Source organism: Trachemys scripta, chromosome 10, assembly GCF_013100865.1.
Source record: "Trachemys scripta elegans isolate TJP31775 chromosome 10, CAS_Tse_1.0, whole genome shotgun sequence".
In the NCBI taxonomy this organism is placed as follows: domain Eukaryota; kingdom Metazoa; phylum Chordata; order Testudines; family Emydidae; genus Trachemys; species Trachemys scripta.
The window spans coordinates 41,175,487-41,191,316 of NC_048307.1; the positions used below are offsets into that span (position 1 = coordinate 41,175,487).

At 50.2% G+C, this 15,830-nt stretch overlaps 1 protein-coding gene across 2 annotated transcripts in view; it reads right to left on the reverse strand.

Annotated features, from left to right (window-relative positions):
- Positions 1-2,568: 2,568 nt before the first annotated feature.
- Positions 2,569-15,830, reverse strand: part of CD276 (CD276 molecule) — a 92,712-nt gene continuing 79,450 nt past the window's right edge. For both annotated transcript variants that reach the window (XR_004647385.1, XR_004647384.1), the window contains 2 exons: positions 6,902-6,971; positions 2,569-2,751 (listed from right to left, as the gene is read on the reverse strand). The gene's annotated coding sequence lies outside the window, so the exon portion shown is untranslated. The remainder of the gene's footprint in view (positions 2,752-6,901; positions 6,972-15,830) is intronic.

Consider the following 15,830-nt stretch of genomic DNA (forward strand, 5'->3'; position numbering starts at 1 on the left):
AGCCCCCTCATCTGACCACAAATATTCAGTCTTGTTTTTCCACTGCCCCAGCACTACAGATGGCTGGCGGTATGAACAGTGTAAGTACATGGGGCTTTTCTTCCCTGAGCAGATTACAGTTGACACCATGAAGTGTCCCATGTGATATTAACTGCCTTAGACAGCCTGCACCCTACCTGTGAAACTGCTGTGCTATCACCCAAGAGCACCAGCATCTCTTCACACCTCATGGGGACTAGGCATCTAGGTCAATAGACAACTGAGATTAAGATGGTATCACTGTCGGGAGCCAGATCAGATATTAGCCATAGTAGTGAACAACAGTTGCAAACAGATGCAGCAATTCATTAGCAGTATCCACGCTTCAGTTGTTTGCTTTCATTTGTAAGTACAAGCCATCCCTTCATTAGAATTGACTTTAAAGGGTGTGGCCTCTGTATTTAGGAAGGCTTGCATCAGAGAGTGTTGTACATGGCTGCCTGCAATACACACCTGCAGCCAGCCACCTGAACAATTGAATGCATAGGGAGAGGTTCTTGAGGCAATGGTGCTGCTAATGGTGAGGAGAGCAGAGGGAACCCACATTGGGTCTTGAGGGCTGCTTTTGCTAGAGCAGAGCACAGTAGGGTGACCAGATGTCCCGATTTTATAGGGACAGTCCCGATTTTTGGGTCTTTTTCTTACATAGGCTCCTATTACCCCCCACCCCGTCCCAATTTTTCACACTTGCTGTCTGGTCACCGTAGAGCACAGCACTCTTTCAGAAGCAGCTATGAGAGCAGGTAGCTTTTACAGGGGAACAGCAGGTGGCAGCAGGACTGCAAGCCTCAGTGCTCCACCTAGGGACCCCCAGTCAGTGAGTGCTATTTCAGCCTCAGGTCACTGACCAGAAGGTCCCATTGCCCTGCCCATAGCTGTCTGGCAGGCACTGGTTTAGAACAGGGGTGGGCAAACTTTTTGGCCCAAGGGCCACATCTGGGTATGGAAATTGTATGGCGGGCCATGATTGCTCACGAAATTGTGGTTGGGGTGCAGGAGGGGGTGAGGGCTATGGCTGGGGGTGCAGGCTCTGGGATGGGGCCAGAAATTAGGAGTTCAGGGTGCAAGAAGGGGCTCTGGGCTGGGGCAGAGGGTTGGGAGGGGGTGAGGGCTCCAGCTGGGGGTGCGGGCTCTGGGTGGGGCAGGGGTTTGGAGTGCAGGGAGGCTGAGATTGATGGTTTTGGAGGGCGGGAGGGGGATCAGGACTGGGGCAGTGGGTTGGGGCCTGGGAGGGGGTCGGGTGTAGGCTCCAGATAGCGCTTACCTCAAACAGCATGTCCCCCCTCCAGCTCCGACGCAGAGATGCAGACAGGCGACTCTGCATGCTGCCCCATCCACAGGCACTGCCCCTGCAGCTCCCCACTTGGGGTGGGGGCAGCATGCGGAGGCCCCTGGCTGCCCCTACGCGTAGGAGCCGGAGGGGGGACATGCCACTGCTCCTGGGAGCTGCGCGGAGCACCTCCCGACCCTGCTCTCCGGCTGGAGCACGGGAGCGGGGCAAGCCCCAGATCCCTTTCCCCAGCGGGAGCTCGAGGGCAAGATAAAATTGGCTGGTGGGTCGGATGTGGCCTGTGAACCATAGTTTGCCCACCCCTGGTTTAGAATGAGGAGTTAGATAAGCACCCACCACAAAATAGCTTGGAAGGAGTGCTCGGAGGGACAGAATGGCTGCATGACAATAGCACCTGTGCACAAGCAGAGCTAGTTCTGTTGCGGGGGGAAAGTAAGAGGGACCCAACCATGTCTTTTGGAAGTTACTGTATACATTTAACTGTCATTTGGACATCCCAGAGCAACAGAAAGGACTAGTGTATTCAAGGGGCGGGGAGGGATAGCTCAGTGGTTTGAGCATTGGCTTGGGTTGTGAGTTCAATCCTTGAGGAGGCCATTTAGGGATCTGGGGCAAAAATCTATTTGGGGATTGGTCCTGCTTTGAGCAGGGGGTTGGACTAGATGACCTCCTGAGGTCCCTTCCAACCCTGATATTCTATGATTCTATGTGCCCTGATGCACAGCCAGAACCTTTCAGCCTTCAATCCCAGCAGCAGTTGTTTGCCTTGCAGCCAAGTTGCATTCACCAATTCTGTCCCTCCCTGACCCAGTGTCTGCAGTAAGGAGAGACACATTAGCCAGACTATAGTTGAGTTCTCTTTATTACAGAGCTGCTGTTACAGGACAGCTCAGGAAGTAGGACTGCTGCATTTTTTTTTTTTTTTTTTTTTTTTTTTACACAAGACAGAATCCCAGGGCAACTGAGGCCACAGTCAAGGCTGCTGCCACCACTGCTAGCCCCACCATCATGCTGGGCCCCTTTGCTGCACCTGTAGAGGAAAGAAGTTAGTTTAGAGCATGAGCCAGGAGCTTTCCACCCACTTCTCCTATCAGTTAATGGCCTCCATACCCTATAATGACATCTTCAGCAGGGCCGGCTCCAGGCACCAGCTTACCAAGCAGGTGCTTGGGGCGGCCACTTTGGAGAGGGGCGGCACGTCCAGCTGTTCAGCGGCAGTTCGGCGGACGGTCCCTCACTCCTGTTCGGATCACGATCGCGGCTTTTTTGGCTGCTTGGGGCAGCCAAAACCCTGGAGCCAGCCCTGATCTTCAGTGCTACCACTTGGCCTTCTGAGGGACCCCACGAGCCTTGAGCTGGGTCAAGGATGAACAATGGTCCGACTGCAATATCAGCCTCAGATCCTGTTACTGAAGAGCCATCTGGATAGAGATGAGATGTGAATGAAGTTTAGTAAAACACTCAGAGTTTGTAGAAATATTTAAAGGTGCAATGCAAGGAACATTAGAACGGCCATACTGGCTCAGAGCAATGATCCATCTAGCCCAGTATTGTGTCTTCATCAGTAGCCAGTACCTGAGCTTCAGTGGGAGTGTATCAAACAGAGCAATTTTGGGGAGATCCACCCCGGTCTTCCCCTCCTGGCTTCTGGCCATCAGAGGTTTAGGGTCACCCTGAGCATGGGTTTACATCCCTGACCATCTTATCTGATAGTCATTGACCATATCTAGTTCTTTTTTTAACCCAGTTATACTTTTGGCCATCACAACATCCCACGGCAATGAGTTCCACAGGTTAACTGTGCATTGTGTGAAAAGGTACTTCCTCTTGTTTGTATTGAGCCTGCCTCCTATTCCTTTAATTGGGTGACCTCTGGTTTTTGTGTTGTGGGAAAGTAAAGTGGGTAAATAACACTTCTCTGTTCACTTGTCCATAGCATTCATGATTTTATAACCTCTATCCTATCCCCCCTCCCCCTTAATAGTTTCTTTCCTAAGCTGAACAGCCCTAATCTTTTTAGTCTCTCCTCATATGGCATAGTATGTTCCATACCTTGATCATTTTTGTTGCCTTTCTCTGAACCTTTTCTAGTTCCACTTTATCCTTTCTGAGATGGGGCAACCAGAATAGGACACCGTATTCAAGGTGTGGGTGTACCATGAATTTATATAGTGGAACTATTAAATGTTCAGTCTTATTTTCTAACCCTTTCCCAATGGGCCCTAACATTCTGTTAGCCTTTTTTGACCATTGCTGAGCACTGAGCTGAAGTATTCATAATGGCTCCAAGATCTCTTTCCTGGGTGGTAACGGCTAATTTAGATCCCAGCATTAGAGAGTATTGGGATTATTTTTTCCAATGTGCATTACTTTGCACTTAACAATGTTGCATTTCATCTGCCATTTTGTTACCCAGTTTTGTGAGACTAAGGAGTTAGCATTTCAAAGTTGCTTACACCACTGCCTTGAGAGTGAGGTGGGTAAGCAATTAGCATTATTGAGCCTGTCAGTGCTGTGTGAGCATTCACGCAGCTATGACTAAATTCCCAAAGTCTGCTCCCAACATGCATTCATAGGGCCAGTGTAAGAAAGCCCAGGATGGCAGCCTCTTTGGTCGCTGCGAAGTCCCGTTCAGCACTCTAGAGGGGATGCAGCCAGGCCATTACAGCATCTGGGGATTTTGAATGCACGAATGAATTTGATTTGACCTCCACCAAGAGCCTGTGCGCGGCTGAAGGCCATGCTGTATGTCACTGGGAAGGTTATTTCCCCCTGCTCTTGTATGAAGTCTAGGATGTGACCTGTTCACTCAAGGCTGTGGATAGCTGGACGTTGTTGGTTTACCCAGTACTCAAACCTCACTCATGCAGAGACCCTGATTTCCACATGTGTGCTGGAGGCGTCCTCAGTCCCATTCACCAAACCACACTGTGCCTCCTTCCGGATTAACTGTGGTAAGTCACAGCCGAGAAAGCAGCAGGATGATTGACACCTTTTAGCCCACATCAGCCAGTTAAGGAAAGGCTTTGCACTCCGTAGGAGAGTCACAGCCATTCCTCGTTGGGTGGGAGGAAGGCGGCTGTGAATTGGGATGCCATGATGAAGACACTAGGGGTGTTTAAAGTCTAGACAACACAGGAGGGAGTGTGTAGCAAAGTTGCCACTCCAGCACATCCCTTGTGTCTGGACATAGTGATGCAGCAACTCTACATCAGTTTCCCCATTGTCCTTTCGCCTACTCTGGCTATAGGAGTGACTTGGCCCTCCAGCCAGAAAACTTGACAGAATCTAGCTCCTTCCAGGATCACAGAGTTCTTTACCGAAGTCCAAGAGAAACGGATAAACATCCAAATCTTCCCCTTGCTCAGCTGGCCACCAGCTTGTCACAGGCATGCTTTCGCTGCTCCAGGCTGTCCTCCTGCCTAACCACAGTACTCCTGTGCCTTGCGCAGCCCCATGGCCCAGGGGCTGGCACACTTCCCCCCTCACTCAGTGGCTCTAGCTCATGCTACAGCTCCTCAGGGCCCTGTCTCCAGTCAGGCTTCAGCTCAGGCCTGGCAAAGATTTTCTGCTCCTTCCTAGTCTTCTCTCAGACCCCTTCTCAGCCGGAGATCACTCACAACATCCTCTCCAGCTGTTGATGACCTTGGTCCTCTTTCACCTCTGCCCCCTTCATCTGGCCACACCCTTCCCACCCCCAAGGGCAGTCAAGGCTCCCTTAGCCCTGGGCGGAGTTCACACCATCACAGAGTGTCATAGGGGTTGTGGTACACCCCAGGAGAAACAAACCAGCCCTAGCTTATGCCTGTGTGTCTCTGGAACCCACTGCACAGTATGCTACAGGCCCCCTCTGTGTCCACAGCACACAGGGCATGAGTCTGTTCGAGCCCCGCCTTGGCACTTTCGTTCATGCTTTTAGCTCTGGAGGGCCCCATACAATCCCCAGGGTGTGAGCCAAGATGGCTGCACTCACCAGTGTGTGTATTACATCTCAATGCTGCAGCGCAGGTGGTGTCCAATGGCACCATCTCCTCTGGCCCCCTAGCAGGTGCAAAGCACGGATAGCAGATCACTGCTAGTCAGAGCTGGGATTGCACCCCTAGCTGAGCCTTTTCTCTCACGACCCCATATGCTTGTGCAGCAGATGGTTGGTGGGTGGAGCTCGTGGTGCTGACCTGATCTCATAAAGGGCATGAGTGGAACACAGTGAACTACTGTTCACCAGCCAGTGGGATAAGCACAACAGCAGCCATACAAACACAGGAGCAAGGTTACCACCACAGTCTATGTTCAGCATGCCTTTTTTTCAAAAGGCTCTGGGGGGTGTGGATTAGAAAGTGTGTGGAAGCTAAGTAACAGCAGATAAAGAGCTCTCTGATCTCCACTGGAATCTCTCCCTCCCCCCTCTCCCCCCTGGATTCACCACCTGTTCCTCATACCTAGCTAGCAATAAGAGCTCAGACTAGCACCATTACATTAATCCAAATTAAACCTGCTGGTTTCCAGGCTGCAAGATGGGTGGAGGAGAGTGGAGTGGGAGGGCATGGAGTTAAATATGAGCAGTGTCTCCACTTTCTTCCCCTCCGTAATTAGGTCAATAGAAGAACCGGGCGACCTTTATTTCTTATTGATGGAGGGATTCAAGCCTCCATTGATCCGAGCCAGGGGAGCGTAGCCCTGGTGCTTTCGGAACTAACCCAGCAAATGAGATGTTTGTTTTGAAGAAATGAGCTGTTTGGATGAACTCTCAGCCTCACCTGCCCCTCCAGAGTCTCCATCAGCAAGGGAAGAACACACACAAGTGAACTCTACCAGCTGAACTGCAGCCAAGATTCCTGGGAGCTTACCCCTCACTCTGTGCTCATGAATAGCATTAGCCTCTCCGCTGCTATCTCCATAGCTGCCATGGGAACCTGTGCTGGACTCTCCTGCTAAAAGGGGTGGCACTGAATACAAGAGCTGAGCTGAGCAGCTGCTATGGGTGTCCCTGCATCAGCTGTGTCACATGCTGCTGACTACCTAATAAATAGCAGGGTCTTCTTTTCCTTGACAGTCCACCCACTCTTTCCTCCTGTATTGCCCAACCCAAAGAGACACACACCCTAGCCAAATGCTGTCCCCATGGCACAAGCATGTATGGTACCTGTTATTACAGGTGCACACTGTCAATGGTAGTTAGGGAATTGTACTAGTGGGAGTGTTGCATTTGGGTCTAACAGGTCACATGTTCCTTTTCCCCATAAGTAGATAGAAGAAAATGGGTGATCCAGACTCTCTGAGCTAATGCCACACCTCTCTCCCCCCACTCCTCCAGGTTTGGATCAGATCAGCTGGGCATGCAGTGGAGCCCCTGAAACAGACAGGAAGCCAATGAAGAACTGTTTGGACCCACGCCTTTCCCTGCAGAAGGCCATCCCCTCTGGCCATGTTTCTGGGCTCCTCTATAGCAGCATGGGTCCCTGTTATTGACCCTGCAACACACACCTCCAAGCCTGTACCCCATCCTTCCTTGTGAAAAGTGATACTGGGAGCAGAGAGGAATCTGCCTCTGAATTCGCTGAGTGTACAAACCTGGGTGGGAATCTCAGGATAGCAGCTATCTGACTCTCCCAGGGTGGGGCTCAGGAAGGGTAGATGTTCACTAGAAAGAAATAATGGTGAAAAATTATTCCAAAAATGCTGAAAGATGGAGAAAAGTTGTTCTCTTGTGCCACAGAGGGCAGGACAAGAGGCAATGGGTTCAAACTACAGCACAGCAGATTTAGATTAAATCTCAAGAAAAACTTCCTAGCTGTAAGCACAGTAGGACAATGGAACAGATGCCAAGGGAGGTCGCAGAAGCTCCTTCACTGGAGGTTTTCAAAAGGAGACTGGGCAGCCATCTGTCTTGGAAGGTTTGGACACAACTAATCCTGCATCTTGGCAGGGGTTAGACTAGATAACCCTTGCAGTCCCTTCTATCCCTATGGGTCTATAATACGTTTCCTCAAACAGTTTATGTTTTGGCAAATGGGCGTTTTTCAATGAAAAAATGTTTTGTCTAAAAATTCGCAACCAGCTCCTCTTATTTCTTCTGCACCTGCTATTAATGGCTGAAAGAAAGAACATTCAGCATTGTATATTTATAGGTCACCTTTCCATCCCCTATTATGTCACAGACACAGAGATCACATCACCTGCCAGTGACCGGCAGCCACCTCTGGGGTGGGGGAAAGGCAGCAGATGTTTAGCAGTGTGCAATAATGTTAAACAAGTGAGGAGGAATCCAATCAAAACTGCAGGGGGACGTCAAGGATACTGTATGGTGTTACCCAGTGCTGAATTTGCTGTGACAGTGGGCCTAATGCCCATAGTTCTGGTGGAAACTGTCAGGGGATCTTTAATGATGAATTCCCGAGACTGTATCTCAGCCAGCAGTCCAGGGATCATAGTCACACGAGCATTAATGCATAACAACTGAGAGCAGGATGTGCACAAACCCAACCCCGCCCTACACAGAGCTGGGTTATCAGTCTGAGAGGCTGGGAGAAGAGCGCCCCCTGTTGAACCACTTCCTACATCCTGCTAGGTTTTTTTCGCTGGGCTCCCATCATGGTACTGGCCAGGCCTGCCCCCCTGCTTGCTTAGCTCATGAGAGCTGGTGGGATCACTGGCTGACTGTGCATGAGCATCGGTGATGCCCAGATCAGAGTGGCCAGCATTTGCAGGGGGTGTCACACAATCCCTGACCTCTGGAGACACTTGGGAGCATCTCTGTTTTCTTGCCCTGTCTGAAAGAGATAATGTCCCTTCCTGGCTTATTTCCAGCGGAGTCCCTGCCCGCAGCCTCTGCAGCTGCACCGTTGAGAGCAATGAAACCGGCTGCAGCTGGGCAAGTGCTCCACCTGACAAAGAGCTCTGGGAGGCACAGAGGGGAGGGGAGGCCCCTTGAAGGGCAGGGCAGGATGAGGTTCCTGGTGCCCATGATAGCTGGGAAGTGGGGCTAGGGATGGGTGAGTTGGGGTGAAGCTGGTGGGTCCATGGCTACCATTCACTTCTCTCAAGAGGCGTGTGGGGAAGTGGCTCTAGTGCCACTCCCTGCCCTGAGGCCAAGGGTTCCTTCCCACCCCATACCCCCTGCAGCTCTCCCCAGCCTGCTGAGCAGGCCCTGGTTCTACTGGAGCTTTTACCTTTCTGTCACTCAGGCGGCACTGGAGGCAGAACTGTGCCCATGGGAATGGGCATCTCTCTGGGAAGGGGATAGCTGTCCCAGCAGCTGTGGGCTCTCTCTGTCCCCAGCCCAATCTACCCACTAGTTTGAATCCAGGCCCTTATTCCAGAGCAGGGGTGGGCAAACTACGGCCCACGGGCTGGATCCGGCCCCTCAGGCCTTTGGATCCAGCCCGCGGGATTGCCCCCTTGGCGCCGCTCTCAGAAGCAGCCCCCGGGCAGGGGGGCAGAGGGCTCCGTGTGTTGCCCTTGCCTCCAGGCAGCGCCCCCCCTCAGCTCCCATTGGCCGGGAATGGGGAACCGCAGCCAATGGGAGCTTCAGGGGAGGTACCTGGAGGCACGGCAAGGGCAGCGCATGCAGAGCCCTCTGCCCCCCCTCCCCCCAGGGGCCGCAGCGCTTCCGGGAGCGGCATGGGGCCAGGGATAGGGCAGGCAGGCAGGGAGGTAAGTGGCACCAAGCCGGAGCCCGAACCCCTCCTGCACCCTGCCCCCCAACTCCCTGCCCTAAGCCCCCTCGTACACCCTGCACCACAACCCCCTGCCCTGGGCTCCCTGCTGCACCCTGCATCCCTGTGCACCCCAACCCCTGCCCACAGTCCACACCCCTGCCCTGAGCCCCCTCCTGCACTCTGCACCCCTCCTGCACCCAAACCCCCTTCCCTGAGCCCCCCATACACCCTACACCCTTCCTCTGTCCCAATCCCTTGCCCTGAGCCCCTTCTTGCACACCGCACCCCCTCTCAGACCCCACACTCCCTCTTGCACCCCAACCCCCTGCCCCGGCCCTGCATACAATTTCCCCGCCCAGATGTGGCCCTTGGCCCAAAGTTTGCCCATCCTTGTTCCAGAGGCTAATCAGCAGCCAGACTGATTGTCAACCTGTGATGGCAGCACACACCTGGCTAGCAGGCGCTAGGCCATGCCTCACTCCATCCCAGAGCTGGGGCCAGCCTGAACTGGTGCAATTATGTCAAGATCTCCTGTCCCCAGGGACTTGCGGGAAAGAGATGGGAACTGATCTGGGCTCATTACCCTACATCTCCTGCCTTGATCAGGCCTTTAAAAGAGGGAATGCTGTGGAAACCCCAGGGAAAGGTGTCCTGTTGGAGGCAAGCACAAGCAGCATGGGTGCCAGCAAACCTTGCTTTTCCTGCCTCTCTGAGCCTGACAATTCGTGCTAATTGGTGGCTCTGGGCTGTAGATGCCTGATTTGGTAACCAATAAAGTTATGCCAAGGAAGTCTGTTCAAACCCGCTGCTTGGAACTGGACTAACCCCACCACAGCTGGACTACTAAACAGCTATCAGATATTAATAACTTTGGGTTGCTACCAGCCAGGATGGACTTAAGCCAGTGACCTACATGTAGAAAGATCCTGGAGGCCCCCTTTATTCCGTTTCCTGAGTCCCCCCCATTCTCCCTTTACCCCAGCCCCCCATCCATTGTGAACCCCTGCACTGCACAACTAGAATTATTCACAAAGCAACAGGAAGCAGAGCAGACAATCATAGTCCCACACAGAAGCTGCCCACCTGTCTGCCTCACCCCCTGAGCCAAGGGTGGGGAACAGCAGTGAGGGTGTTCTGCTGACTCGATTCCCTCACCCATGGAATTGCACCTGGGTGGTAAATTATATTAATGGCACTTCAGGGCCCTCTTTAAAAATAGGGGAGGTGCACCACAGCTTGAGTCAGGCCGTATATCAAGCCCCATCCATTTCTTCTTTAATATGACTTTGATACCTGCAGGCTTTAACTTGTCTCACTTTCAAAAATATTTTTCTATTAAAATGAAGTCTGGCTTTGTGCCCAGGAAGGATGGCTAAAAATAATACTCTCCCAGCCACAGTATCGGCAGGTAATTGAGAATCGTCCCGTCTCTCCAAAGGCTGTCCTACCGCAGTCCCCACCCCCCTTCCTTTCCTCACCCTCCCCACCTTGACATCCAAGTCAGAGCGCCAGTCTGAGCTCACGGGTGAAGCATGTGCCTGGCTCTGCAGTCTCCTGAGCTGGGATTTACAAGCCTCTGTCTCGCGGCTGGCTGTGTCAGACAGATTCTCCAACGGGGCTCACACATAGGTCACGCTGCCGTTATGTTTATGTCAATAATGTCAGGACATGGTTTTGCTGCAGCAGCATGTCACAACACAGCTTAGCACACTGTCACTGAGCAGTATGTTACGTTGGTTACACAGGCTCTGTAGTAATGTCAGGGCAAGGGGTGCTGGCAGGACCCAGGCTGGCCTCTTCAAAATCAGGGTGTTCTACTCAGGATCTTACACTGCTCCCATCTCCATGGTATCTGAGCACCTCCAGAATAACCAATTGGCTAGTCTGGGACTACTAGGACAGGTGGCATTGCTAGGAAATCAGCCTGCGGAGTTTGCCTCATGCCCTAGCACTGGATGAATAACTGATTTTTCAGCTCAGAGGCAGATTTTAAAAAATGAGTTAATTCAAACCAAATTTGGAATTTTTGGTAACTTGAAAGGAGACCATTTCTGGGTCTGTTCCAGAGCAGGGATTTGAACCAGTATCACTTCTGCCTCCAAACTAAGTGCCTTAACCACTCAGCTAAAGGTTATTTTTTAGGGAAAACACTGGGGTCAGCAGTGGCAGCAGCTCCATCTCCTCCTCCAGCTGTTTCATGAATGGACAAAATTATGCATGTAAAATTCACCCATAGTTTCAATGGAAACTGCTTTTTTTGTTGTTGTTGAATAAACTATTTGTCCACAAAATTTTCCCCAGCTCTGCTCATGACACATTTCAACCAGTAGGTGATTTTCTTTCCACTGCTGTACGGTGTTGTTCTGGTTCTTGTGCCCTCCACTGTTTGTGATATCTACAGCAAATGAGCTATTTTTCCCTTGGGGGGATGTTCATGGATTGAGAAATGCTGCATTCGTTAGGACTCGGCTATTCAATAGAGCTGTCTAAACAGCAAAACTGTGCCAGGCTCTCAAATTGAGAAAATATCCAACAGCCCCAGTGTATCAACTCCACAAATCTCCACCAATTGGTAATGTGCAAGGACTTTGTTCCCCGCCCTCTCTATGGCCATGAATTCCGTGAGCTAGAATTCCATGGTAGCACAATGGAGAAGCCTTTGTCAATTAGACACTGGCAAAGCCATAATATCTCCTTGCACTGGCTCTCCATGGTGAGGTGCTAGCGAGCCCAGTGGCTAGGTCCCAAGGCAGGGACTCAGGGGACCTGGATTCTACTCCCAGCTCTGCCACTGACCTGCTGCGTGACCTAGGCCAGGTCACGCCACCAAAGCAGAGAATCACATTAAGTCAAGTGATGAGTTTCCTCCAGTCTCAGAAAGGGGATGAAAGCCCAGCAGTGGGAGCAACCACTCTGGCAAGCAGCACTTAGCAGAGCTGAGAGAGACTTTGGTTCCCAGGGAGAGGGCAGATCCTCATTGACTTGCAGAGAGGTCCTAGCTAAAGCAGAAACAGGAGGAGGAGGTAGCAAGAGTCTCCTAGAGCGCAGTGACCGGGAGAGAGGCTGGGTGTGATTGGAGGAGAGAGAGAGAGCCCAGCCTGAGCTGCCTGTAATAAAATCTCCCTTAGGCATGAAAATACAACCTCCCTTCGGGAACTGGGTCTAGATAATGCTGGTCTAGTTATTAAAATAAAGAGATGTTACCAGGCCAGGATCTTGTGCCTGCCTTGGCCATAGGGATTTTCTCTCTGTAACTGATGCTGGCTGATGGATGAGTGATGGAAGGCGAGCAAGAGGCTTATCTGGAAGGTGCGTTGAGGATGATCCTCCTCACGGTTCTTATCTGCAGACTCATAGCATGTGCTAAGGAGCATGGTGCTGGAGTTACAGGATGTGTGCGCTGAGCCTGAAATGCTCCCTGGGCTCAGCTGCCCTTGGGAAGCTGGAGCACAGGAGCACTCAAGGCTTCCTGCAGAATCAATACACACATTTTCCTCTCCTCCGACGCATGAATCCATATCTCCCCATTCACAACCAGAGCCGCGAACTAACCACTTGCCAGTGTCAGCCTTGCCATAGGCTGGAGCTGAGCAAACTTCCAACCCAGAGCTCAGCCATTGATCTTCAGCATGCCCTGCTGGGCCAGACCTGACCAATGACAAAACTTGGTCAAAGCATCTTAGACCTGACCCACAGAGTCTGCGGTTCTAGTCTAAAATCACCACCGGGGGCCTGCAGCACCCTCTTGTCATCCAGCACTGACATTCCCCCTCCCGGATCTAGATCTGCAGCCCTCCTGTTCTTCTGGTCCTGGGACCTGCAAAGCTCTCTGAATGCCCCTCAGTCCAGATCTGCAGCCCCCTCCCATCCCATTCCCTACTATTCTTGTCCTGAACCCCTATCTGGCTCTGTCAATGGCTCTTGCATTGCCCCTGCTGGTCTAATTCTGGAGCCGCCTGAGCAATGCTTGCCAATGCCCCTGTTCATAAAATGCTGTATGCTGGCATCACTCTACAGATAATTTTCATTATTTAAAGCTAACATAAAATTAATAAGAATTCATCCTGGTGGTGGTTTGGTGATATGGACAAATATCCATAGGATGAGACTGACCAAGGTCACTACATTGGTGGCTAAACTTTCCTGTTTTAAGTCAGCTCCCAAAAGTGCTAGTAAGTCACTGTGACACATTGGACCTCAAAGTAGCACCCTGTAACCCCCATATTCATCATTTGTATATGATTGTGATATTTCATACAAAGCATGCCTTGTAAGGTATCATATGCTGAAACTCATTGTTCTGTCAATATATATATATTGTTAGTGCGGATGAAGTTATGAGATTTGCTGTATGGCTGTTATTGAAATATGTTGTGAGTTTGAGAGATGCCCACAGCTAGCTCTCCAGTGATTAAAAGGAAGGTGACCCAGGTAGGTGTTAAATTATCATTGATCAGCAGGGAAATTGTAAAAAAGGGATTTACAATTTTGTAAGAGACAGTTGCACAACACCACACAATGGGGATTGCTCAACTCTGACTCAGCAAGGCCCACAAGAACATGCCTGGGTCAGTATCTTCCCTGGGACATGGATTGAGAGTATAAAATAAACAGTGGCATCATGAGACCACCTCTCCCCTTCCCCACATACACTGAAGGCAACAAGAATGCTGGGAAGACAAAGACTTTGAACTGGGAAAATTAGTCCCAGGTTGAGAAGGAAATTCAGCCTGTGTATTAAAAATTATAACCTACCTGTAACATCCAGTAGGGTGAGAAAAGCTGTTTGATTCCAATCTTGCTTAGTCTGATAAAGTTCAGAATTTAGACTGTGATTTTACTTTTACTTCTTTTGTAACCATCTTTGTCCTGTATGCCCATCACTTGCAATCACTTAAAATCTATCTTTCTGCGGTTAATCAATTTATGTTAATGTTTTATCTTAACCAAGTCAGCTTGTCTAAAGTGCTTGGGGAATCTGCTCAGACTACAAAGGCTGCTGCAGGTCCATTATCCTTTGATGAAGTGGAGAACTAATTAATGCTCCTGCATTGTTCAAGAGGAGGTCTTGAGCAATATAATACGGTACATGTCTAGGGTGCAAGGCTGGGGGCTCAGGTGGATTTGCTGGTGTTTCCCATTTCCTGTTCACGAATGTCTTGGAGAGCATTCGTTCAATATAGCTGGGTGTCTCTCTCCATACTGGTGGCTGAGTGAGGATAGTTCCCAGAGGGGGTTGCTGCTTGTCACTAGCAAAGCATCGTGAGAGACAACCCAGGCTGAAGAACTAAGTGGGCACAGCCATTCCCCAGTTTCAGGTTGTACCCCGGAGATCTCCTCACAGTCACATCTCTCCAACCCCCTGCACGATGACCCAGAGACTCCTGTGTTAGAACACATTCACATAGCACTTACTGAGAAGTGGACTAGCAATGATACAACCTGCCCCACATCTGATTCCTTTGGGTAGATAAATTATGGTCTAATATAAACACCCTTTCCTACTAATGATATTTGGGACCTCCTCCCATCCTGAGGCCAGATTAATGGAGCACTATATTTACGCCTTTGATAAAGGCTCCAATGCCCTTTGATATATGGACAGATCAATAGAACACATACAGGTGTTTGGAGGGGGTGAGGTTTCTATTTCATTGTGCCCCATCCACCACAGTTAGATGCTGTCTCATGAACTCAACTCAGAAATTCCCAGGGGCTATCTAGGAGCTCCTTAGAAGGAACCTCATTTATTGGAAGACCCCAAATATATCTTGTGCCCCACACACACACACCTCTGCCATTGTCCGTCTGCTTATTACTGTGATGGATTGTGCAAATACCGAGCCAGAATGTAACAGGGATTAGAAGACACTTAATACATGATAAAAAATAGGACTCACAGTTCATTCCCAGCAACTATTCCACCCTCCTCCTCCCTCCACTATTCCTTGTCCTTCAGGAGCAATCTGTGTCACACATTTTAAAAGGCGATAACTCCCATCTTTGGTAACCTCTGGATACAGGGAGCAGAGCTGGTTGGGTGAAAATGGGTTTTGTTTCCATGACAAATTTTGACAAAACTGAAAATGTTTTCACTTTTTTCTTCAAAGTTTTCAGAACCCCCAAAATGTCATTCCAAACCAACATTTTCAATTTTCAGCAGAATTATTTCAATTTTATAATAATATATGGAGATATACCTATCTCATAGAACTGGAAGGGACCTTGAAAAGTTATTGAGTCCAGCCCCCTGCCTTCACTAGCAGGACCAAGTACTGATTTTGCTCTAGATCCCTAAGTGGCCCCCTCAAGGGCTGAACTCACAACCCTGGGTTTAGCAGGCCAATGCTCAAACCATTGAGCTACGTACCTCACCGCTTTCAGCCAATATTTTTCAGCTTTTGATTGCCAACATGTGAAATATTTTTTTCCAGTTTTTTGATAAAACCCCCAATTATCATCAAAAATGGACATTATCATTTTGACAAAAAAAGCCATTCTTACTGAAAAAATGTTTTGAATGAACTATTTCAGCCAGCTCTCGTAAGGAGAGATGCTTACACCCACCATGCCAAATTCTGATCTCACTTACACTGCTAAGCTGGTGTAACCCTATTGATTTCAGCGGCATCTCGCTACAGTGGTGTAGATCTGGAGCAACCCCATTGACTTAACTAGTGGGTGAACCTTGTAAACTCCAGAACTGGGGAAGCAGTGGAGATGGACTTTCTGCATGGATCCATACCCCAGTGCTTTTAGCAAGTGCACCAAAGCTCCCATGCTGCTTCATGGCCATTGAATGTCAGATATCCTTAAACCACACACTCTCCCCTACCCCCCAT